The sequence below is a fragment of the Pinus tabuliformis genome, chromosome Q (assembly GCF_031772625.1).
Source record: "Pinus tabuliformis cultivar Carrire ecotype Pingquan chromosome Q, CPIR1, whole genome shotgun sequence".
In the NCBI taxonomy this organism is placed as follows: domain Eukaryota; kingdom Viridiplantae; phylum Streptophyta; class Pinopsida; order Pinales; family Pinaceae; genus Pinus; species Pinus tabuliformis.
Window position 1 is genome coordinate 1321511123 of NC_142296.1, and position 27532 is coordinate 1321538654.

Here is a 27532-nt window from a genome sequence, read left to right on the forward strand (position 1 = left end):
TTGGGACTCCTTCCTTGCCCAACTTATGGTTATGAAACATGTACAATACATTGTACCAGTAGTAGTAGTAGTAGTAGAAATAGTACTGGCACGACAAACAATCAGTGTAAAGACAAGTTGTGGACTTTGCACTTTGATGGATCAAAGACACTTAACGACTCAGGAGCTGGATGTGTCTTGATTGACCCGTACAACAGGAAGCATCTAGTTTCAAGTCTCTTGGAGTTCGAGTGCATGAAAAACGTTGTTGAGTATGAAGCACTCATGTTGGGCTTGCAGAAAGCCATCAACCTCAACATGGTCGTGCTCAAAGTGGTAGGTGATTCAGAGATAGTGGTATGACAGGTACGTAACACCATTCACTATTTATCACCGCATCTCAAGAGTTACTAGCAAGAGGTATGGCAACTAATCTCTAACTTCCAAGCATTTAACATCATTGATGTACCATGTACGCGTAATGCAGTTGTAAATTCTCTGGCAAATGCAACTTCAAGAATGTCACTGATTAGGGATAGATTTACTATTGAAATTTTGTACAAGCCATCTATCCCAGACAACATAACTAATTTACACGTGTTTAATGATGATCAAAAGATACTACATTTCATGGCCAACGCTGACGTCTTCAAAGATGCAGCGATAGATGATGATGAGCACGAGTGCTCTCTACAAGAAGAAGCTGGTAATAGGAAAGGCCACCTTATCACAAAAGGTGTGGCAATGTTGGAAAAGATTTATGACTTGCAAGAATGTTTTCAGGGGCCAAGGAATAACAAGACCCACAGTTCCACCATGATGCACGAATTGATAAACCTGGGAACAAAACAAGATCCAAAGTTCGTTAATCTTGGTACATGCTACACACAACAAGAGCGGAAAGCCTTTGTCTGCTTATTCAAATAGTACCGAGATGTGTTCACATGGATGTATGATGATATGAAAACTTATGACACATGGATCATCCAACACATCATTCTGATCAAAGAAGGGGTCAAGCCATATTAACATAAGCTAAGGAAAGTACATCCGTCGCTTGAACCCCTCATACAGAAAGAGCTTACTATGATGTTGGATGCACATATCATATACAAAGTTCATTATTCCACATGGCTTTCAAACCTTGTTCTTGTACGCAAGAAGTCTAGGGAAATCCGCTTATGTGTTGATTTCTGAAACATGAACCGCGCCTTAGACAAAGACAACTTCCCCGTGTCTTCTATGGACCACATTATGCAAACAATATCTGGGGCACAAATTTTTTCTCTTCTCGATGTTTTTTCAAGATACAATTAGGTTCTAGTAGCAGAACCTGACAGACTTAAGGCTACTTTCCATACCAATTGGGGTATGTTCGCTTACATGTGAATGTCGTTTGGGCTTGTAAATGCAGGCGCAACCTTTTAGTTTGCCATGGACATTGCTTTTCACAGACTCATCAGATAGAGCATAGTGGTATATCTTGATGATGTGACCGTGTTCTCAAGAAGACGAGAGGACCACATACACTATCTAAAGAAAATGTTTGAGTGATGCCAGAGATATTGGATTTCCTTGAATCGCAAAAAGAGCGTATTCACAGTGTCTAAGGGGAACCTTTTCAAACACATTATTGCCAGAAGAAGGATCAAGGTGGATTCAGACCGGGTCCAGACTATTACATAGATCCCTCGCCCAGCCAACAAGAAAGCCATGCAGTCCTTCTTGGGAAAGATAAACTTCCTCCGGAAGCTCATCTCAGATTATGCGCAGATATTCAATCCCATGCAAGACATGATCAAGAAAGATACAGTCTATAGCTGGGGCACGAGGGAAAAGTAGGCATTCACCCGGATCAAGCAGGCCATTGTAGAAGTTCTTGCACTCTACAATCAAGACTTCAAGAAACATTTAGTCATTTGGTCTCTGGAAGGTGTAGACTTGGAGGATTCCTAGAAGGCATGGTGCTCAAATCCTAGCACTCATGCCATCAAACCACTTCCCCTAATCATATGCTACAGGGTGTGGATGGCAAGAAACATAACTATATTCTAGGACAAGATTTTGATACCTGAACATATCTCAATTAAAGTTCTTTCCATTTTAAGTCACTTTCTGCAGGAAAAATATCTTTCCCTTCCTAGAGTGCTCAAACTGGGACACACAGATCATTATAGGCCATGGGATTTTTCTAACAGAGCATCTATCAATATGGGCTAGTGGAGTGGAGTCGGGTTTTTCCGTTTCCTCTCTATAGCTCACTACTATCAGGTTAAATTTGGTTTATGCCAAGGAACCAATAATTAGGTGGAACTCCTATCCATTTGTTTTCCTTAGAGAAGGGATGCAATTCGATTTAGGTGTTTGAGGACTCCATGCTCACTTAAAATCACTTAATAAAACTCAAGTTTGCAAGAATATTATTCTCATGCCTATTATGGAGGAAATTATGCAACTTATTAATACTTTCTCCTTTTTACTTGCTTACATATTTATAGGGAAAGGAAAATGACAACAAACAACCTCTCCAAAGAAGGCCACAACATGGACCAACGCCTATGGGGTATTATAGAATAGTTAAATTGACAGGTCTATGAGTTTTTCCAACAATGATATAACGACTTTGGACTCGAAACAATAAACGTATAATTTCTACAAGCATGAAAACAAAGTCTTGCATTTTGAAATCTTCTATCTACTTTATAGCTTAAAATGACTGCAATTTTTCATGTTTTTTTTCAAGTAGTTTTTATTTCTATTTCCTCTACATTAGTATAATTTCCAAAGTTGTTTAAATGGGCACACTAATCTTATGATATCCTTCACACCTGAGCTCACAAAGCTATTTTATTTTTTGGTACTTCTGAAAATTAATACACAATGGATGTGTATATGAAGAATGTAATATTCAACATTTTTCATGAATGAAATTACGAATTTTTTTCCTCGAGGAAAAAAAAACAAAAGCCACCATAAGTATTTTTAAAGATGAAATAATGTCAATAAATTGAGAATCACTAATAAAAAACTCCTACCACAGAAGCTTGAATACTACAATCACAAAATATCTATGGAGTTTGAGAATGCAAACTTCTGGACTCATAGTGTTTTTTCATGATAGTTCTTCCGGTAAATCACATTTCAGATTTTTGGGCCGATGTGTTTTGAACCACTAAATATGGTTCATCATCCGAACTATGATGAATGATTATAAGATATTGAACTTACGAAAAGATAAGCCATAATACCATTATGAAAGTTTTTTTAAAAATATATAAAACTACATCAGGAGTATAAGAAAAAATTGTAATTAAGGAATAAACCATACTACGATTTTAGAAGTTCTAACCATTGTTTTAAAAGCACATAGGATTAGATTAGAGGTATACTAGAAGAATGTAAAGAGCTATAGAAAAAGGTTGTAAACATTGTTTTATTGACTCGTGATTGAATTAAGGATATATGGAAAAAAATTAGAATATTAAAATTTAGGTAAATATTAGTTAAAAATATTATATATTTAAAAATATATGTATGTTATTAATGAATATTAAATTAAAAATTAAAATATTAATAAAATTAAACAGTAATATGGGATTATTTTTTATTAAACAGTAACATGGGATTGTTTATTTTTTTAAATGTAGTTGATAGGAATAACATGGGATGGAGTGTATTTTTAATACCCTAAACAACTATGATTTTCTGACCTTAACATGGCATTTTCTTTTGATTGTAGTTGAAGGAGCGTGCTTTTAATACACTTAGACCACTATGACTTTCTTATCCAATTAGTGAATGGGTTTTCACTTTTTGCAAAGTGACTACAATATATTTCATGGCCATGGAGAAAATGATTGTGATAAAATATAAAGTTGGTCATCTGTAATCATTTGATTTGATCCTGTGGATTAGATTTATTTGGAAATGCAGACTGTGAGGATAGTGAAATGATTACGTTGAAAATATAAAGTTGGTCATCTCTTTGAAAATATAAAGCTGGTCACCCCATAGTCATTTGACTATGGACTTTATGGAATATATTTATTTTCATGGTTTGAGAGTTAACCAAGAGCGAAAGCAACATCTTAAAAAAAAGAACACGAGGTAACCATGATTCCATCTCATAGCTTCTGGTATTTTCAATTTCTAAGCTGTAAACACTTGTTCATCATTAGTCCTCGTTAGATTAGACAAATGAAAGTTTGAATGCATAACCTTGACTTCCAAACTACAGTAATGTTCTAACTATTGTTTGTTATCTCTGCGAACTATATCGGTTAGCATTGCTGATTTGTAGGGAACGACGGTAAGTAATGGTGATATTTTATTAAAAAATGACAAGTTACGTAGACTACTTAGAGAAAGCCATCTGGGTAAAAAAAACATATAGAGAATGGAAGGCCAAAAAGAGTCCGCATATATTGAAAAAGTAAGTAACAAAATAATCCATGGAAATAGATTCTTATATTTGGAAAGGGATAAGTGATTACTAGGCTGGATGTGGCTACTAAAAGCACGTTAATGAATAAAGTCATCTATATATACTTGGATGGCAGTAAAAGTAGAGCTACAAGTCATGGGTAGTTTTCTTAGTGCCAAAATGGCCATTGATGTTGAGTACTTGGCTTCCTTAAAAGAGATCAAGTGGTTTGATTAGTGGGAAAATGAATTGTTTTTATTTGTATAAATAATCATAGTAAATAGTTTAGTATAAGAAATATGTCTAGTTATTAACAATATGGTTCTGTAATGCTTATACAATAAGGTTGAAGAAAAGTTCAAAAGTATGTAATTAGTTTAAATTTTCATACAATACCTCAAATATTCAAAATGTGAATGTATGAGCTAGGGCATTGGTAACCATGCTAGCCATTTTGTTGGTACTATACCCTTGTATTTAGTGAATTCAATGAAACTTTTTTATATATAAATTCTATCTAAGATAATATGGTTCTTACAACCTAGATTGGGAGTTTTTTTAAAATAAGTTGATGGGGAATTTTAAAAATAAGATGATGATAAGTTTAAAATAGAGTTTCCTCATTAAGAATATAATGCCATTATTATTTTAATGAGTGTAGTAAGACATGGAAATTTTTTATATGTATTGATTTTTAAATTTTTATGTATATTTTAGAAGATAGTTCATTATAATTTATATGATAAAAATAGATTGAAATATGTAAGGCTTGGAATTGAATACATTAGTTTCCTATTTTTGACCATGTTAAATCCATACTTTTGTCCTCATACAACCCTCTTTTATGTATAATGAAGGAAATCATGTTAATTAGGGATCTCAAGCTAAATATGTATTCAATGTCAATTATTTATGGTTTTTTAATGCTTTTACAGAGCTTAATTTTTATGAAGGTTGTTAAGGAGGATTTACACTGGCCATGCCATCCTATCAAGTTCATTATATTTTTTATAGATTAGTATGTTATTTAAAAAAAAATAGTAACAAAAATATTAGAGGAATTTTTGAGGTAAAATAATAGGCCTCAAAACAAAAAAGTACTAACAAAACTTAGATTAAAAGAACCAATAGGATTCAAAATTATGATGTCATCACCGGGGGAAAATATTTTGGAGAGAAAGAAGAAAACTACTTTTTTTTTATTGTATTTTTGGTTTATCCCTTTATAGATTTACTCAAATGTCAACTATAGACACATGTTGGACACATAATTAAATTCCACATCCTATGAGTATCCACTCTGCATACTTCTAAGTTGACCCACATTGAAAAAAAGTGAAAATACATGAGAAAATAGTGGTAATGTATCTTCATTTTTTTGTATGTGGGTCTACTTAGAAGTATGCAGAGTGAGTACTCGTTGGACGTGGAATTCAATTGTGCATGCAATGGGGGTTTACACTTGACATTTGAGTAAACCTATAAGGAGATAAGCAAAAAATACAATAGAAATGTAGTTCCCTTTCTTTTTTTCTTTAAAAATTCATAACTATTATTTTATTATTTTAACTATTATTGTATTATTTTCCTTAGGAGGCACATTTTACGCATCAAAATTCACCTAATGTTTTCTTAGCAATGGTTTGAAAATATAATTCATTGAGCCTTGAAATGTTGAAGGTGCATTTGTAAGTCCAAAGAGCATAGCCAAAATTTCATAATGACAGTCATGTGTTCTAAATGTTGTTTTGGGAATGTCTTCTTACCTCATTCTAATTTGATGATATCTAAAAAAAAAGATCCAACTTAGTAAATAAAATTGCTCCATGCAATTCATCTAATAATTCATCAATGAAAACAATAAGAAACTTATCTTTGATTATCATTTTGTTGAGTTGTCTGTAATCTAGACACATATACCATGAACCATCCTTTTCTATAACCATCACCAATAGTGAAGAGAAAGCACTCTCACAGGTTTGAATGATGCCTTCCTCTAACGTTACTTGAAACATATGCTCAATATCACTTTTTTGTACATGTAGATACCTATAAGTCCTAATGTTAGGTGGTACACTTCCTAGGTACAAATGAATAGCATTGTCATGATCTTTATTAGGTGTAAGACCCTCATGCATTAATCCAAACACCTTGGGATGACTGTTGATAGCTTTCTGAAGAACCCATGACACAGATAATATTGGCATTCAAATGTTTAGTGAACATAATCATGTCATTATACCATGTGCTCTTTTTGAGTAATTTTTTAATTCCATTCAAGGTTATCACTTTAAAGGATTTCCCTTGGATACCTCTAAGCAGAATTTGCTTTCCTTCCGAGGTAAATCTTTAAAGAGATATTGAAACTTAAAGGTCACTATTCCTAATTATTGTAACCATTAGACCCATAATACAACATCAATATCACCCATTTGTATTGCAATCATGGTATTGTCAAACAAATAATCCCCCATATTGATGTTAATACTTCGGAACTTACCTAAAAAAATTATGGTGCCTCCATTTACAATCATTACTTGAAACTTTGGTGCTAAATATATGAAACTATTGAGGATTTTTGCTAGTTTGTAATTGATCAAAGTTATGGGTACTACCAAAATCAATCAACATTGTTACTATATATATATATATATATATATATATATATATATATATATATATATATCTTGAGGGTTTGTAGAGGATTAATCCTAGCCAATGCATGACATGATATTGTTAGAGCAGTCTCTTCTAGCTCTCAATCTCGTGATTGTTCCAATTCTTGATCTTCTTCCTCTTAAGATTCTATGTAGAATAATTTATTCTCATTGCATGACCCTTATTATAATTTTTATCAAAATTGAAATATAATCCCTTTGCTCTTATTTCATTCATTTTTTGAGGATTCAACCTTGTTGGTTTGGGAGAGGGAGCATGATTTTCACTATAGTTATTAGTAACCAATTTTCTAGTGGCCATATTTTTATTTTTAACTTTCCTTGCTAAACTAAATCATAAAAGCATGGAGTTGGGTTATACTTTTTGGAAAGGGAGGGCATGTTTCGATGGAAAAAAGAAGGCTCAATCAAACATTTTAAGTGCTCGATTGAGCTCCTGAGTGCTAAAAAGATAACTTGATCAAGGGTTTAAAACAAACTCTCAATCGATCTATAACACTTGATTCAGCTTTAAGTCTTGATTGAGTGTTAGAGCTCGATTAAACCCCTATAATCCATTAAAACATGTGTTCGCGGTCTGTACGTGTCATTTTTGCACATACCGTGGGATAAACAGGAGCTCAACCTAGGTATTGAAGCTTGATCAAGTGATTGGACCATGAAGCAACCCAACCAACCTCGCCAACAACCCCACCAACATCTCAGAGGCTCAAGCCAAGGTAGGTTTCTAATCATTTTTATCTTTTTAATTTATTTTTTGTGCAAAATAAAATAAATTAATTTGAAAACAAAATACTTATCATACTAAAACCATGAAAACCACCAAAAAAACGCTTCAAAACAACTAAAAACAACCTAGAAAACCACAAAACAGCCCTAAAAACCATAAAAACAACCGAGAAAACCATAAAAACAACCTTAGAAAACCACAAAACAACCTAGAAAACAACAAAAAACCACCAAGAAAATGCTTCGAAACCACCAAAAGAACTATAATTTAGGTTTTAAAAGTTTTTCTTACTTGCAATTTGGTAGCATGTTTATTATGAATATTTTCTAATTTTGAATGGTAAAAATATTATTTTCTAATTATCTTAGGTTTTAAAGTTTTTCATTTAGGAATTTAGTGAAATAAATTTTCAAAAAATTGTAATTTTTTGTTATTTAAAATTCATTTTAAATTTCAATCAAATTTGACCGAAAATATACCCCCAAAAACTCCAAAACAAGAAAAAACCAAACTATAACCAATAAATAAATAAATTAGGAGCTTGAAATTGACATCATGAATACTGTTGCTCATAGTGAACCTTTATTTATCAAATAAGAAATTTTATTTTATTTTATTATTTTAAATTTAAATTAATTTATATTTTAAATATTTTTAACAATAAATATGGTACAATTAATTTTAAAAAGTAATCACTTAAATAAAATATTAATCTTTAAAGTTAAAAATCCAAAAAAAATATTATTTAATTAGATTTTATTATATATATATATATATATATATATATATATATATATATATGAAACTATATAACATAGAGATCTATATAACATCATGTAGCTATGTAACAAAACATAACTTAATTATATATAATATTTAACTATATATAACATAACATAATTATATTTAACTATAACATCAAATAGCTATACATTATAGTTCTATATGTATTGTTTATAATATAACTTAGTTCTATAACTATTTAAAATAACACAAAATTATATATATATATATATATCATAACATAGCATAGCATAGCATGTAATATAACTATAACTAAAGTTCGTAACATAACTATATATATTTAACTAATATAACTATAATATTACATAGTTATATATTATAGTTTTACTTATAACATACAGCATAACATGTACAACATAATATAACATTTAACATATATATATATATATATTTTGAAATTTCAACAATGCAATGCATTATTGATAGATACATTAAATCCATTATGAAAAGTGCATTTAAAGCAAATAAAAACATTTTGACTTTTTTCTAATTTGTACCATATTGTTTTAATATGTAATGTGTTGTACAATAAACATTGTCTTCACATGCTTTCACCTAATACATGCCATGCATCAAAGTCAAACATTATAAAAACTTAAAGTCTATTAGAGTATTTAGTTGGCTTGAAATTTTATTAGTTTTGCAAATAGGTTTATTTCAATTTTTTACATATATATTTACATATTTATACCCTATGAATAAAATGCATTATTTAAAAATGGGAAAATGTGTGAAGGTAGATTTGATCACTTCTTTCGATTGTATTTATATGGAACCCAATACTTTAGTTAATAAATTATCAAAAATGGACTCTAAAGTTTAGGACATCAGGCTATATTATTCTACTTGAGTTTAGAAATGGTTTTCTTATCGATATTCTTTCTTAGTCAACATTTTTTCTTAGATTAGTTTATATGTATTATATCTAATAGTTTCGTATTATATGTAATAAATTAGTCAGCATTGTTTTCTTGGATTAGTTTATATGTATTATATGTTTTATATGTAATATGCAGAGGCATCTCCTATACCCCCCCCCCCCCCCCACCCCCAACCATAGTTCGTTGGAGTGTGGGGGGATATGCTCTACATGGGCATGCTCGTGATAGATCACATAGCCCACCCAGAGTGTGTGTTCCACTCATATATCTTGTCTTCAATGCGAGTCAAAGTGTTATAGGCAGTGTTTTTGTTTGTGTTGATGATCATCTTACAGATAGTGGACCTTCTTCACCTATTTCAGGTATACCTTTTACATTTTTAAATCCTCTTTAAACATTATGTGTTTATGTCTTGAAATTATCTATGATTTTTAAATCGTCTTCAACTGATGTGTTTGAATTTAATGTATATGTTATTATGCTTCTAATTTGTAAAATATATATGTTAAATTATGTTTATGATTTAGAGACCCTTAACAGGGTGAAGCTGAGGATCACAGTGCAACATCGATCCCTTCGTGGGACGATGCTACAACTAGTATCACATTGGAGGATGTTACGACCCAGCATATGTGGTTCACACGAGATCCACATAACATCCCTTCTTGTTCACCTACTAGGCGTAGTTTGTCTTTGATGTTGGAAAGAATCAATAGGTTGATCGAGACATACCATAGGTTGGGCCCACAAATCCACCTCCTACATTCCATACAGAGGATTAGGAGGCATGAAGTTAGAGGCCTACATACTTGGGAGGTCATGAAATATGCCACCAAGAACATTAATGTTCATGGGGAGTTGTTCGACATCCCTCTGGATCACCCTACTAGACATAAAGGTCTCATTCCACTCAAATATTTTAAAAATGTTGATGCAACCCCTTTTGTGTATAATTGATTCATTGGAGCTTGGGGGCACTTCCTCCACCATGACTAGGTTGCCCTTTATTTTTCCAAGCATATATATGCAGAGTTTGTGTTACATATGAGGTTACATTACACTAATATCAGATATCACTATTATGGACCTGGCTTTGGACGTACATATGAATATGAGGGGGATCGTAGGGACCCTAGGAATGTACAACCACCTCTGAGATTGCTGCCACTACCATCTCAGAGCATGGTATTGCCTACAAAGCTAGAGGATTTATTGCAGCTCGGTGCTGAGATGAGGGATAAACGTCATTGGTCAGTGTTTGTGTTGCATTACATGGAGAGATTAGTAAACCATCATTGTTTCCTTGTGAGCCTCTAGTTCCTTTATATGATGATTCATTTCTCATGAGTTTACCCATTAACCAACTTTTTTCATATGTGTGTATGTGTCGTGATGCCATCCGTGACACTTGGAGGGTGCATGACCTGCGTGACACAAACCACACACATATATATACAAAAAAATTTACTCTTATTGTCAAATTATGCATAATTATTATATTAATTTAGTTTGTCTTAGATTTCATATATATTAATAAGTTCATGATAACATGTTGACACAACCTAGCTACATGGATGAGCTTATGAGGTCATCCAAGGGGCTAGTTGATCAGATAAGCCATCCTCCACCAGTGCATGTTTCCATGGATTGTTCTCCACCTCCACCTCATATCACCCATGTGAAGGAGTCACTATGTATAACCACATGGGCCAACAATTGAGGTAAACTTTTTTATTCTTAATATTTTAACATTTTCTTTTTTTAAGTTACATGCCTACTAATTAATTCATAGGCTAATTATAATTTGTCCTTGTCATTGTGTACACATACCCATATGCAAAGTGTTGTCGACGTCATAATTATGTGGATGCATGAGTGGGATGTTGGGTATAGATGCATTGATGATGCAGGCCCATTGATACAAGCCCCAATCTCTGAGCCGTAGGAAGGGGAGCACCAAACCCATATTCATTAGACCCCCATCCTATCTAACTTTCATTTGGACTCGAGTGAAGTTACTAGATTCATATATGTAATTAAAAATGTTGTTCAAAATCATTTTTTCCATATTTGTTTATTTTGTACAAATAATGATCTAATTGGTTTGAATTTGAATGTGTTATATTACAGTACCAGATTATGGACACTTACTTCATGCATCAGAACTCACATAGGAGTTCTGGTGGTACTTAGAGTAGATAGTTTGTATATTTTCAGGCACATTTCATAGGGAACATTCACATGTGATAATAGCTTTGTATATTTTCATACATGGACAATTTATGGATGTACATGAACATTATTCCAATTTATGGATGCTTATTATTTCAGTTTATGGATGTTCATGTCATAATTGTAATTTGTATATATTTTCATATGGTTCATTTATTGGTACATTCATTATTTCAGTTTATGGATTTGTATTAATCTTGTTTATGTATGTTCATTAATTTTAGAAGTTTATGGATCTTTTAAAATTATTTCGCTACTATAAAAAAATTCTATATACTATAACTTTTATTAAAAAATATAATAAATTTGATTTCTAGTTTCATAGACTAAGAAAATAAGTGCAATCTTAAGTTATGATGCAAGTCACTTTGATACTTAAAATGAACTAAAATATATGATGGTTGAATTAAAAAAGAACAAATAAGATTTAAATTCAATTTTAAAAGATGTCTGGTAAACAACAAATAAATTTTATTCAATTTTATTTATTTTGAGGTCATTTACAAGAGCTTAGTCATAACATGATATTTAAGTCATGTGTATTGGAATTTAATATATGAAAAAATAATTAATGATATATGTTTCATTAATTTTGTATATAATTAAATATGAACTTTACTAAATTTACTTGGTTATCTCAAGGTTCAAATAAAAAACACAAATGAAAATGAAATAAGTTTTATTCAATTTTAAAAGATGTCTTGTAATAAAGAAAATACGTTTTATTCACTTTTAATTCTTTTGAGATAATCTACAAGAGCTTAGTCATAATATGATATAAATACAATCTTATTATGATGCAAGTCACTTTAATATTCAAAAATGAACTAAAATATATCATGTATCAATTTAATATTGAACATGGAAATAATTACAATAATGCTTCATATTGGCTTGTAGAAAGTGTCTTTTAGTGAAATCAACATGTATGTTATTATAATTCAATTTTAAAATTAAATTATTTGAATTCTAAAGTCATCCATATAATAATAATAGAAAAAAAACTATATATGAAAATTTTTGTGACCTGCCCTTATACCATTACATGGTAAACTATTTTAAGTATTTCAATCAATTTCTTAAATCTTAAGATTCAATTAAAAACACAAATATGATTAAAATAAGTTTTATTCAATTTTAAAAGATGCCATGTAAACAACAAATAAGTTTTATTCAATATTATTTCTTTTGAGATTATCTACAAGAGCTTAGTCATAACATGATATAAGTCAATCATATTGGAATTTAATATAGGTCAAAAAACAATATATGATAACATTTCTATAATTTTATATAATGTTATCAACTTTCATAAATTTACTTAGCTATCCAATTATTTCAATCAATCCCTTATGATTGAAATAAGTTTATTTAATTTTTAAATATGTGGAGATGCAAAAGCCACAAATAAATTTTATTTTATTTTATTTCATTTGAGGTTATCTACAAAAGCAGTCATAACATTTTATATATGTGTGTGTGTATGTGTGTGTTTTATTTGTTGCACTTTTTACAATCAATGCGAAGCATGGAAAATGAGAATAATAAGAATGTATTGAATTGCAAATAGTTTATAGTTTCAAGACGAAAACATTTGAATTAAGTGACCATTTTATTTGAGATGAAAATTCAAGTATTTTATTTATGGTTGAATTAATATAACATAGAAATCAATGCACATTGTTAATATAATTACCTTGAAATTAATGAACACCATACATATAGTTACATCAAATCAAAAATCAACATCTTCACAGAAATAAATGCATCTTATGCAAGCAATCAAATAGGATGATAAATCAACATCTACATTGAAAGTCAATACATATAATACAAACAATCAAATAGGATTAGAAATCAACATCTACACTGAAATGAATGCATCTAATGCAATCAATCAGATAGGATTAGAAATCAACATCTACAATTAAATCAATGCATCTAGTCCTAACAATGAAATAGGATTAGGAATCAACATTTACACTAAAATCAATGCATCTAATGCAATCAATCAAACAAGACTAGAAATTAACATCTAAGTTAATGAAATAAATGCATCTAATGCAAGCAATCAAGTAGAAATCAACATCCACACAAAAATCAATGCATCTAATGTAAGAGAACAAATAGGATTAGAATCAGTATTTACACTGAAAACAATGCATCTAGTACAAGCAATTTTATTCCCTTTCTTTCCCACCTCCATCTTTTTCTATATCTCCCTCCATCTCTCCTTCTTTGTCTCTCTATCTCACCCCCCCAAACACACACACTCTCGCTCTCCATATCTATCTATCTCTCCTCCCTCCCTCTCTCTATCTCTCATTTCATCCCTCTCTCCCCCTTCCATCTATATCTCTATCTCCCTCTGTCTCTCCTTCTTCGTCTCTCTATATCACCCCACAAACATACAAATTGTTTATCCATCTGAGATCTCTCTCTCTCTCTCTCTCTCTCTCTCTCTCTCTCTCCCCCACTTTGTCTCCCCTTCTATTCCTCTTCCCTTCTACTCTCCTCTCTCCCTCTTTCTGCATCTCCCTTGTCGCTATGTCACTGTCTCTCTCCACCTTTCTCTCTCTATGTCTTTCTTCTTAACTCCCTCTGTCTCCCCCTCCAACTCCATCTCTCTCTCTCCCTTCCTCTCAATTCCTCTCTCTCTTCCTTCATATCTCTCCCTTTCTCTCCCACCTCCCTTTGTCTCTCCCCCTCAACATTCTCTCTCTCTCTCCCCCCTCCAACTCTATTACTATATCCTCCCCACTCTCATTCTCTCTCCCCCTTCTCTCTATCTCTCCTTCTTTATCTTTCTCTCTCACCCCCAAACATACACACTCTCTCTCCATCTCTCCCTTGTCACCCCCCTCTCTCTCTCCACCTTTCTTCCTCTATATGTATTTCTTCTTCCTTCCATATATTTTCCTCCAAATCCATCTCTCTCCCCCTCTCTTTCTCCTCCACTCTCTCCTCCTCTCCCTCTCTCCATCTTTGTGTCCCCCTATCTCTCTCTCTCTTACCCTTCTCTACCTCTCTCTCTCTCCTCTCCTATCTTTCTTTACTCCTCCTCTTCTCTCTCCCTCACTTTATCTCCATCTCTCCCTTGTCACTCCCTCTATGTCTCCACCTGTATCACTCTAGGTATTTGTTCTTCCCTCCCATATATATTTGGAGCTAATATACATCCTAATATATTAATATATATTATAATATAAAAAAGATTATATTATATTAAAGTTAATATTATATTAATCCAAAATTAATAAATTGAATATTAAAATATATGAATATTAATTTTTTTATATTAATATCACATTTCTTAATTTAATATTAATAGTAATAATATCTTTTTAATATTAATATTAGATTTATTAACATTTCTACATAACATGATAACAAAAATTATAATAAAATTTGGAATTTTAATGCGCTAAAAATTTTAATTTTAATTTAGAATTTTAATATGGTAAAAACTTTTGTGGAAGGTAAAATTATGATCTATTCAAATTCAAGGTATATGATAAGGTATATTTTGACCACGGACAAACATACTTACACCTTGCTCTCATACTGGGTTTTTTTAATGCGCCTCTCATCACAATAATATTAAAATTTTCTAACATTGTTCATAACCTAGATCGAGTTGAATTCTCATTTTTAGTAAAATAATATTATATCAACTTGGTTAAATTATTAATGGATTAAATTTTAGATCTTTATTTATTCTAACATATAAAGTATGGGATAATGGAATTCACATAAGGAATTGAATCTTTTTTACAGAGACTTGTTCGAGCCATATAGCTCGATTGAGCCCTTGGTTAACCACGTAAATGGATTGATTGAGGGTTTAGGAAACCCTCGATCGAGATATTTGAATTTAAGATTCAAGTGCTTGATTAAGCTTTTGAGGTCCTAAAAACAACAATTTTAGCACCCCTTTTGCAAATTTTTCTACAACACCATTTTTTACCCTAGCGAACTTAGGGAAATATTTGTCCTTAGGTGGAAGAATTGTTCATGTTGGATTCATGAAGGAATCCTCTATACAATGGCATATCAATTTCAAATTTTAGAATTCATATGATATTTTTCATCTAATCTCTTTTAAACATAATGCTTGAAAATTTTTTGGACAATTTTAAAGAGGTTGAATAAAAAATCAATAACGTAAATATACACAATGAAAAAAATTTAAAAAGTACCACTATCTTCATTCACGAGTCCTCTTCAAAAGGGTACTCTTGGTTTTTCATTTTTTTTAAATGGTTGAAAAAAAACCTTACGTGAATACATGTGTCTTTAAAATGAAATTGAAATATTACTTCGCCAACTTCAAAAAAAATAAAAAAATATAATTTTGCATAAGAAAATAAAATTTTAATATGAAAAACTTAGTTCTCTCCATGTTGATCATTCTATTAAAATCCACATAATGTGTTATCAATCCCTCTATAAAAATGGACCAAGATATAATAAAATCATTTTTCCTTTCACAAAGTCATTAATACCATACATGTTGGTCTTGTTCTAAAAACATCGATGCAATACTCACCTTTTGTAAGGATTCCACTTGGTGTATATCAACGTATTGCTCCATCTGAAATATCTATGTTATAGGATCATTACCATCAAACTTCCTCATCTTGATCTTCAGAATGTAGTATTTCCTTGGTGATGACTTGAGATCCTAATGATGTGGATCTTGGATTGAAAATTCATGATTATGGTTTTGTTATTCAATATTTGTGCTCTCTATTTATTATAACACACTCTTTGTATGATATTTAATATCAACACCATGCTTCTCCCTATGTTATTGGTTTCCTTGTATTTCCACATCCCTTTTAGGGAGATATTTTAATAGATATTTTTGCAATTCTTTGATTTCTTCCCTAATGGATTTTTTCATATCTTCCTTGACATTTTACATTTCTTCCTTATTTTGATTCATCTTATTTTCCATTCCTCTTTTAAGATTTTCTTGATAACTTGAGAAATCCAAAATTTTCAATGTACTACCATCTATTTCATTAATTTCCTTCTCTAATTGAGATAACCGAATTTCTAAATCTTCACTTTCTTCACAAGTCAAGGATAAGCCTTCACTAGATTTAATTGGTGTAGTAATTTTCATTGGAGGCATGTTGGAGAATAATAATAATACTCCTCTTTATCATAAATTTCAATCAGGGGTGATAGGAGGGGGGAGGGGTACTTTATGGCCTCAAGGAGGAGAAAGTGTTCAAGTACTCACGGGGTCTTAGTCATATGACAAATAATCAAGCCAAGATATATGGATCTACCAGTGACTTTCATTATCCAAAGAACATCAGGTGGACACACCTATGGTTATGGGAGATTCTCTCGTAATCTTGCATCATTTGGTCAAAGGCTTCCTCCCAAACTAGATATTTATGGAGAACATCATGACAAGAATCAAGAAAATTGTGGCAGATATCCCATCCAAAGCATATTTCCACGTCCTAAGAGACTTAAATAGAGCAACAAAAAGGTATGCCAACAAGTGGTGTAAATTGAATATAGGTGAATTAAAGATTAATGGAAAAATATTTCGCAGCCTAAAAATCCCCATACAAGAAAATATAGTAAAAATATAATGCTAACATGTTTAAAATATATTTCATGACAGTTCACAAACCCTAACTTCCAAAGGGTATAACTTTGAAATTATATGGAACCAAATTATGAAACTTGAACCAACTATTCCCTGATATCTCTCCTTAATATGGTATGAGTTTCATTGTTTGAAGCCTTAAAGAAAGAACATATAGCAAAAATCCCAAACTGACCTATTTGACACTGAGAGCATACATAAACCCTAACTTCCTTAGAGCATATATATTAAAATATAATGAAAAAAACCTATAAATTGAACTAGATGTTTACCATGATTTCACCTTAATGTGGTCCAGGTTTCACTGTCTTAAGCCTCACAAAAAAAAAGAGCGAGAATTCAAAACTAATATGTTTGAGAAAGATTTTAGAAGCATTCAAAAACCTTAACTTCCTTCGAACATATCTCCAAAAATCTACTAAACCAAGATTTGAAAAATGTCTTAAATATTTTCCAATATGTCTTCTCAATTTTATCCAGGTTTCACCATCTAAAACCTCCCACAATTCTTTTTTATAGTGAAAATGTCACAATGACTTGTTTGAAGCAGCAAAACCCTAGGATCATGAGCTTTGATACCAATGTTTTAATTCTTACCCCTTAAAAAATATAACAAACTAATAATTATGGTCTTATTTGAGGAGGAAACAACTTTTTACGATGAATACAATGTACAAGACAATATTTGATGATTCTAAGACTAGGTCTCCTTAGTATATATATAGGAGACAAGGGGTACAATTATAATAAATGGGACCATGATAGGTTCTTGCCTACACAAAAATATAACAATAGAAATGCAACCATTTAATATATAAGGATTAATAAGGAGTTTTAGGTTTAACATGGAGCTTATATAGGGCTTAGCACCATCATCCATCCAAGGAGGTGTTTTCTTTTATATAAGGAACATTTATACATCCCGTCCACTTCTTGAAATTTTTTGATCTACAGACTTTCTTGTAATTCCCTTCCTTTCCACATATCCAACATACCTTTATGAATTTCCTAGAGATTTAGATGTTCCTCTAGATTTAGATATCCCGCTTGGGGAGCTCTTTTTATTCTATTATGGAAGAACCCTCTTTCAAACAAGGCATCTGTGTTCTAACTTTCCATGTTCTTCTATTTCACCTCCTCTGATAACAAGGATGAAACTATTTCATCAAAACAAAAAATTGTTGCATTACTAATAGAAACTACCAAAATATCCCACGAGTCTAGTAAAGAACATGACAAATTGATATACTTATTTTTCTCTAAAATATTCATATCAATAAATAATAGTTGGCTTATGGCAATATTGAAAGCATACAACTACTCTATAACTGAGTCTCCAACCTTCATCCTTAAGTTATACAACTTCTTTGTAGAAAGAATTTTTTCACTAAGGAATTAGACTGATACAAAACCCCTAACTTACTCTGCAAAGGTTTTTTTGTAGACTCTCCTACAATATTCAATGATATTAAATCAGAGACACAATTGTGTTGTGTTTTTTTCCTTCTAATCCAACTTGGTACAATATTTTTTCAACATCCCCATTAGTGCAATTCCTAAATCCACAATGATCCATTGATTTTTCCATCACTAGATCTTCATTTTTGAGCTTCCATGGATCAAAATAATATCCATTAAATTTCTCGATCTCTATCTTTAAACTTCTTGCCATAGCCTTTCACCACATGAACTGATTTGATATATCTCCTACTATAATAGGGTCTACCACAAGCTTGATCCAAACCCCTTAGCTACAAAAGTGTCCCCTTGAATCCAAAATTAATTTGATACCAAATATAGATCCTTTATAATTAATTACTAAAAACATATTCTTAATAAAAATAGAAAAGATGCAATGATACACACACATTCTAACACAAATATTGTACCCTAGAAATCTAAGCGAGGAAAACCAAAAATATTTTTTAGTATATTAAAACATATTATTTATATCACATGGCATCCATAAAATGTCAATCGATTTCCCCTAGATTAGAAAACAACCATAGTTCCTTAATTAGAATAACAAAGCCATGGGTTGAACCATGTGCCACAAAACCACTAAAATGAAAAAATGTGTGTAGAAAACTACCAAAAATGGACTTAAAAAACTGCCCAATTGTTTTCCAGTGGCGTTGCAACCCCCCACTACACCCAATATAATGTATAATGTTGGAGGTAGTCATGATAATAATATAACACATACCCAATGGATGCATAATATGATACAAATGAGATCACGAAAAAGGATGATGTGAGTTGTGATCCACAAGAGATAATGTAGATGCTTGATGTTAACTCTAATACGAAGGACTTGATGAATTATGAAAAGACAATTGAAGATATAGTTGAGATGGAATATTCTAGTTAATTGACGGAGGAAACCTTTAGAGAAGATGAATCACAAAAATAATTACATAATGATAATAACTTGATAGATAATATGAAGATCAAAAGTGTTAAGTTTTAGGTATGTTCTATGCTGGAGCAATTTATTTAATTTATTTTCCATATTAGCAATCACACCAACATAAAGTAAACTGCAGATAGAACATAAATATAAATCGTTGCGTATTGCTTGCGCGTATTCTCCATGATCTGTGTATACCTGTACCCAAGATTCACGTGGATTCAGTTTCTTCTTTGACTGCGAGAACAACTGTGATTCTAATGCTTGCAGCTTCACTTCATGTTGTAGCCAACTGTGCTTCACGTGGCTACCATGACTGCGTCTTCATGCCTTAATACATGATTGCGACTTCATACCTTGACAACAGTTTCATTTGCTGCGTGAACATGTCTTCTTGCTGCGTATTAGGATATCTTGCTGCGTTGTATCATAGCCAGCATATAGATGTTTCCATAGACATGAATTTAGGGCATCACTTTGAGGGCAACACGTTGACTGTGATTAGGGCTTTATCTGTAACTAGGACTTCTTCTAGACTAGCGTATCCTTTTGGTTTTCTCCTTCTCCAAAAACCCAAGACGTGGAGAGGAGATCACCTCAAGAATGTGTGTGTAAATGACATCAAATCCTCATCTATTTATACTAAAAGCGGATGATTGAATAGACATGACGTTTGGGCTTCTAGAGCCTACATAAGAGCTGGTCAGCTTGATAATAATTACATAAACAAAATAAATTCATATCTCCATAAATACTTATCAGAATCGGATGATCTTTGGATCAATCCTACACCTCTCGACGAGAGGGATCCAATAAAAATATCAGCTGCCATAAATAAGCTGACCCACATGGAGTTTGGCCCTAGTTTCCAATTTAACACTCCCTCTCAACTAGGGAGAACTCCATCCATAGATCCATAAGTCTGACTGTACTATCTTTGCCATCAGTGCCCTGCACTACTCGGCCCATCTTTGCTCAGCTCTGCTAGCTCTGCTCTGCTCAGCTCAGCTCTGCTAGCTCTGCTCTACTTTGCTCAACTTAGCTCTGCTGAACTATGAAGAAGAAGAATTGATTGAGAATGTCTCATGCCATTCTCCACTGACCCGAAGTCAGTCTCAGAGTGCGTACCACTGGTCCCAGACCAGTCTCAACTGACCCAAAGTCAGCGTCATAGTATGTACCACTCCTACCACTGGTCTCAGACCAGTATCACAGTCTCAGAGAGTGTACCACTAGTCCCAGACCAGTCTCAACTGACCCGAAGTCAGCGTCATAGTATGTACCACTCTCACTGGTCCCAGACCAGTATCGCAGGCTCAGAGAGTGTACCACTGGTCCCAGACCAGTCTCAACTGACCCGAAGTCAGTGTCATAGTATGTACCACTCTCACTGGTCCCAAACCAGTCCTGCACTGACACGAAGTCAATCTCGAAGTATGTACCACTGGTCCCAGACCAGTCTCAACCGACCCGAAGTCAACGTCATAGTATGGTACAAATCCTACCACTGGTCCCAAACCAGTATCATTGATCCCAAATTAATGGAGGCCATCCTAGCATAGGGAGTATGGTAGATACAACGATGCATCCATCGGTACCACTATGGTCCCTAACTTCATTTCCCTGCTCATTGATCAGATGAGAGGTACTTACCATGAGTCCCAAACTACATGGGTAGGATGCCTCGACAGGAGAACTAATCAATCCTGTCCTCATAGGAGAACACATCAATCCTACTACAATCGCCATGGAGAACTAATCAATCCTGTCCTCATAGGAGAACACATCAATCCTGCTACAATCACCATGGAGAACACATCAATCCAGGCCTCACAGGAGAACACATAAATCCTGCTACAATCGCCATGGAGAACACGTCAATCCAGGCCTCACAGGAGAACACATCAATCCTGCTACACAGGAGAGCGTCCACAAGAGAGCGAATCATCTTGTCCCACAAGAGAGTGAATCATCTTGTTCCAGTGCGCACCACCAGGGGAGGGTGAGTCACCTTATGGTCATATGTTGCTCCAGAAAGAACCGCAAGCTCCCCAGAGCTCCCATAACTCAATGTATGCAACATGCAAGACCCTTTTACAAAGGTCTCTCGACGACTCCAAGTCGTTTGGGAAGATCACAAATTTGATCTTTCCCCTGGGGATTTAGCGACCTGTACATCATCTTAGTGTGATGGAGCTTCCTTGCTCATCGGCAGTATCTGATATCTGTCTATTGGAGCAATTTTCGAATACGGGATTCCTTAATAATCGAATCCCACCTCTGGTTTTAATGGAGAAAAACAGCTCACTTAAGAGATTTTGCAACCATGCAGCTTTGTACGAGATCATACTCGTAGCCATGTATTCGGTCTTGGCGGTGCTTATAGCGACTGACTTCTGCTTCCTGCATCAAAGCAGAATCCAAAGAGAACCAGCACTGAAAAGTGCTCTAGTGATCCTCCACACTGCCTGCGCATTCAACATTCGAATAATAATGCAATTTCATTTTTCCGGCAGTGTATCTCAATCCATGAGAGATTGTGCCCTGAAGATATCTCAGAAGATTCTTGGCACCAATCCAGTGAGGCTTAACCAAATATGAGCTCACCATGCTAACTGCAAAACATATGTTTGGACAGAGGTTCACCAAGAACATCAATGCGAATGAAACTCAGAGGCATTCCCAAATCAAGTCTGTCATATAATCTCTGAAAGTTAAGATCTTCGAGGTAGTCACAGGCTAGCAATTTATCTTTCCACATTCGGAATCCAACTCCCTCTGTCTTCTACAAATGAGAGGGTCTGCACCTGTCAGACATAGGTACCGGTATGAGAGGTTTATCATCCACAACCTTCGAGTAATGGTTTGGATCGATTTCACTCCTAGTGAATCCCAACTTCATCAGACAGCTATCAATCCTCTCATACTATGCCCGGGGTGTTTTGCTTCAAGCCATAGAGGGCTTTCTTCCACCTGTATACATGAGATTCCTGTTCATGAATCTCAAACTCCACGAGTTGTTCCAAACATGTCTTCTTGCTGCGTATTAGGATATCTTGTTGCATTGTATCATAGCCAGCGTATAGATGTTTCCATAGACACGAATTTAGGGCATCACTTTCAGGGCAACACATTGACTGTGATTAGGGCTTTATCTACAACTGGGACTTCTTCTAGACCAGCATATCCTTTTGGTTCTCTCCTTCTCCAAAAACCCAAGACGTGGAGAGGAGATCACCTCAAGAATGTGTGTGTAAATGACATCAAATCCTCATCTATTTATACTAAAAGTAGATGATTGAATAGACATGACGTTTGGGCTTCTAGAGCCTACATAAGAGTTGGTCGGCTTGATAATAATTACATAAACAAAATAAATTCATATCTCCATGAATACTTATCGGAATCGGATGATCTTTGGATCAATCCTACACCTCTCGATGAGAGGGATCCAATAAAAATATCAGCTGCCATAAATAAGCTGACCCAAATGGAGTTTGGCCCTAGTTGCCAATTTAACAAAAAGAAAAATGAAATGATATTTCCAAAATGTTTTTTGTGCCTTGGGAAGAATTATCACTCAACAAAAATCAACATTCCTTAGGATATTGAAAAAGCAACAACCTACATATCTTAGATTACTCTAAACTAGTGTATTTTATTAGTGTCAACTTTCTTGGAGATTATAAGTGCCAACATTATCAAATAATTGATGATATGAAGATTAGAATGTGTTTAATTTCCAACCTTGTCTTCATTGTGGGAAGACAAACCACCTCTATGAAAAGTGTTTATAGAAGAAGAAAAATAAAAAGAAACCATATGGATGGATAAATTATTGGAGATGGAATCAGTGAGTAAATAAGTTGAATATGCCTTGCTATCTATCCAGTGCAAAGGTAAATGCAAAAGAAAAGGAGAAATGGAAAAAGCAAAAATATTTCAGCCAGTTATTCCAATAATGTTGCGCATGACTAAGATCTAATTCTATGTGTTCTCTAAAATTAAAACATGAATAAAGATAGCACTTCCAATATGTGTAATGATTTTTTCTTTTTCTTAAATTGAAACATTAGTGTATTCTTGCAGCTAAGTATGTTTTGCCTTAAAATGCTTGTAAATATTTTGTAGTTGTTCCTTGTGCTAAAGTCGTAATAGTTCAATATGTGACTAATGCTCTTTATCACATTGGATTTCTCACCCTCAAGATTTGAAATTTTCCTATCTCTTGTTTGATGATCTGTCTTAGATTCTTTACTAACCATAGATTTGCACGTGCATATACTCCAATGGAATTTTTGACCTCTTCTACAAAATATTCATCATTAAGTTTGGAAGTATCCCATATAATTTCCTATTTGTTAAGGGACCCTTCAACTTCACCCACTTTTCTCTTATTTATTCTTCCTTTGACTCTAGCCCTTTTACTGTTGCTAAAAAAATATTCATTTAGAGAAATTCTTCATATCCAATGGGTTCGAGATAACCTACTTGGATAATTGTGGTTGCGGTTATATTAGGTTAAACAAATAATGGTTTTACTAATTGTAGGTTATGTCATTGGCCCTGTAATTTCTCTTTGCTCATAATTTTGCAGTTCCTTGGAGACAGGGGTAAGAATTCTAAATGTGTCTTTGTAGGTGGTTGTACTTGAATTACCAGTATTATCTTGGCATCAAGCTAAGGCTGAAATAGTATAACCTATGTTTCTTGAGGTTGAGATCAATACCTTTCAATCATGTACATTTGTAATTTTTGTACTTTCTCTTTTGATGTAGAAGGTTTGTTTGATTTTATTTCTTCTTCCTACACCAATTCTGATTATACAACTAACATTGATTAGCTAATGATTGGTGAGAACTCCTGGTCAATAGGTTGAACCTAATTTTCTAGTATACCTTCCACATGTAGTGAAGCTTCACCTATTTGTTGAGTAATTGGAGGGGAATCCATTTACGTATGTACATGGTTGAGGCTATTGTTCTAGACTTTCTAGCATAGATACTTTACCTAAACCCAACATTCTCCTCTAGAAGGAAAGGAAGTTTATTATAGTGGTTCCTTGTGGAATTTCTTGAATTTTCCTCCCCATTTCTTCATATGATTTAGCTCTTTGGAAAGCCTATTCGAATTCTAACTCTTTGAATCTTACAATGTTCAAAAATAAATTTTAGGGGCTTGTGCATTTTAAAGGCTATATAGGATAGTTTAAGTAATCTTAACATTATTTCTTCTTGTTTGACATGCTTGGAATTTTTTAAGGCATAAATTCCCAATATAATAGGAAATTATGGCCAAATTCTCTTATTAGAAATTGATAGAGACTTAGCAATTCCTATTGCAACAATTTGGTAAGTTGTCTCCCTTAAAGATAACATGTACGAGACATATTTTGGAAATGCATGTGGAGGGACTTCACAACCATAGATCCTAATATAGGAAAAGGTTTCATCTATATTATTCTCCAATAGGGTCAATGGCTTCCATAGTTTCATTAGTGAATCTTGAGGGGGGAAGATGGGTAGGAGAAACGGATAGCACACGGTGTAATGAGATCATCAAATTATTACAAATTTCACAGAAACAACCGACAACATGTGTGTCCCATATTTTAGAACAATAAGTGTGAATAGGACGACTCTCAAGTTATTAATGCCATTTCATAAGGGGGGTAATGTGTTCAGGTACCAATGACATCAATCAAATAAGAATACATGAAAAAATGATCAATCACCCTTGAAGGAGCATTCAAAAAATATCTCAATTATTTATTTATTTATTTTATTTATTTTTTATTTATTTTTTATTTTTTATTTATTTATTTTTATTTTTATTTTTATTTTTATTTTTATTTATTTTTTATTTATTTATTTATATTTTATTTATTTATTTATATTTATATTTATATTTTTTATTATTTATTATTTATTTTTTATTTATTTTTTATTTTTATTATTTATTTTTATTTTTTATTTATTTTATTTTTATTTTTATTTTATTTTTTTATGATCTATTAGATAAAATAATAGCCTTGTCAAAAATATTTTCTTTTTCCAAGATCTAGTGAAGGAGAGGTAACAATTCTACTTTGAAGAGTAAAGAAATGTGTTCTTCATGTATCCAACATAACATGGTTGTGATAGATGTAGGGTCTTCTTTCTTTTTTTTTCAAAAGGGTATGCATTTTCTCCCCTACCTTTAAATGCATCTTCATCAAAATACCAATCTTTAATCTGGGTAGCCATTTATAGGTCATCTTTGATATTCTATTGAGCAGTGAATTTTTTAACTAAGGTTTTATCAAAAAGCAACTCATGTTCAAGAAATATATGCATTTTATCTATATCCTTTGGCATGAAAGAGCCTACCACTTTCTTCTCTTCATTGATAATGGTGTGTCTCTTAATGTCTACATGGAGTAGAGAAAAATGTACCATATCAATGTATTGTGTGAGTGCTAGCTTTGCATCTACCTTATGTAGAGTTGACATTTTGGATGAACAAAATCATACGAATCATTTAGCCATTCATTTGAGAAGTTTTCTTGTTCAATATAATTGAACATATTAGCCTCACCCTTGCTCTTGCATCCAATTCTATATGAATTTTCTAAGACACAGGCGGAATACGAATTATCATCTTCATCCATAGGAATATTGAACACACTTGTAAGTTTCTTTGCCACTTTCTTGGGAGGAATTTTGGTACCTATACTTAGAATTGGTAATTAGTTATAAATATAAATATTGACGCATACAATTACAACAAATAATTATTGCAATGTTATGAATTACTTGTCTAAGTAGTGATTACAAGGGAACATAATTTAGAAGGTAGAGCTTAAGCTACTTAATATGTTGTTAATAGAGTTTGGGTAGCGCCAACAAAGCAAGAGGATAATTTCGATTATGGATAATGAATGGAGGATTTGAGGCTGAGATGAAAACTTAAGTGTCATAATTGGAATTTCAGCTCTTGACAATGCTAGCATGGGAAATAGCCAACATTCTTGTTTTAAAAATATTTCATACTTCAACAATATGCATTACATTTAAACAATCATTAACAACCAAGCTCAATGTTTGGACTATGAAAAGATTAGCATTAATCCCCTTTATTTATTATTTAAACACATTTTAATATGGGATTAAGGCTTGGTTATTTACAATTAATTAAGACTTAAAGATATCAGGTATCAAGGTCTCGAGTAGTGTGAGTGTTTTGTTAATTAAAAATAATTCCATAACTTGATGTCCTAGATCTTAGTTATGTCAAAGTGACATCATCTCCAGTGATGTGGAAAAGACAAATAGGTGACACGTGGCAGGAAAAAGTGAACATTTAACCTACCAATATGTGTAAAAATGTTTGACATGTCTCTAAGGCCATGTCATTAAAGTGCCATGTGGCATTGTTTGGTTGATTGTAAATCAATACATAAATAGAAAGTCATTCATAAGCATCAAAATTGGAACATGGAAGATATTCTTATATATATTAAGTGAATGAACAACAAGATAGGGTTAGAATCTGATCTTGTAACACTAGAAGCAAGAAAAATGACCCTCTAGAATCCTTTGTACCAAACCACTATAGATCAACTCCAACAATATTCATCTCCAACATAAAGGTAATGGCACCAAGGGAATGGAGAGATTGAATGAAGATGGAAATAGGGGCTTCCATAATAGGATGATGCTTAAAATCAGGGAAGACAAACTTGGATCTCATACAATTTGGCCAAAATGAGGATACTTTCAAAT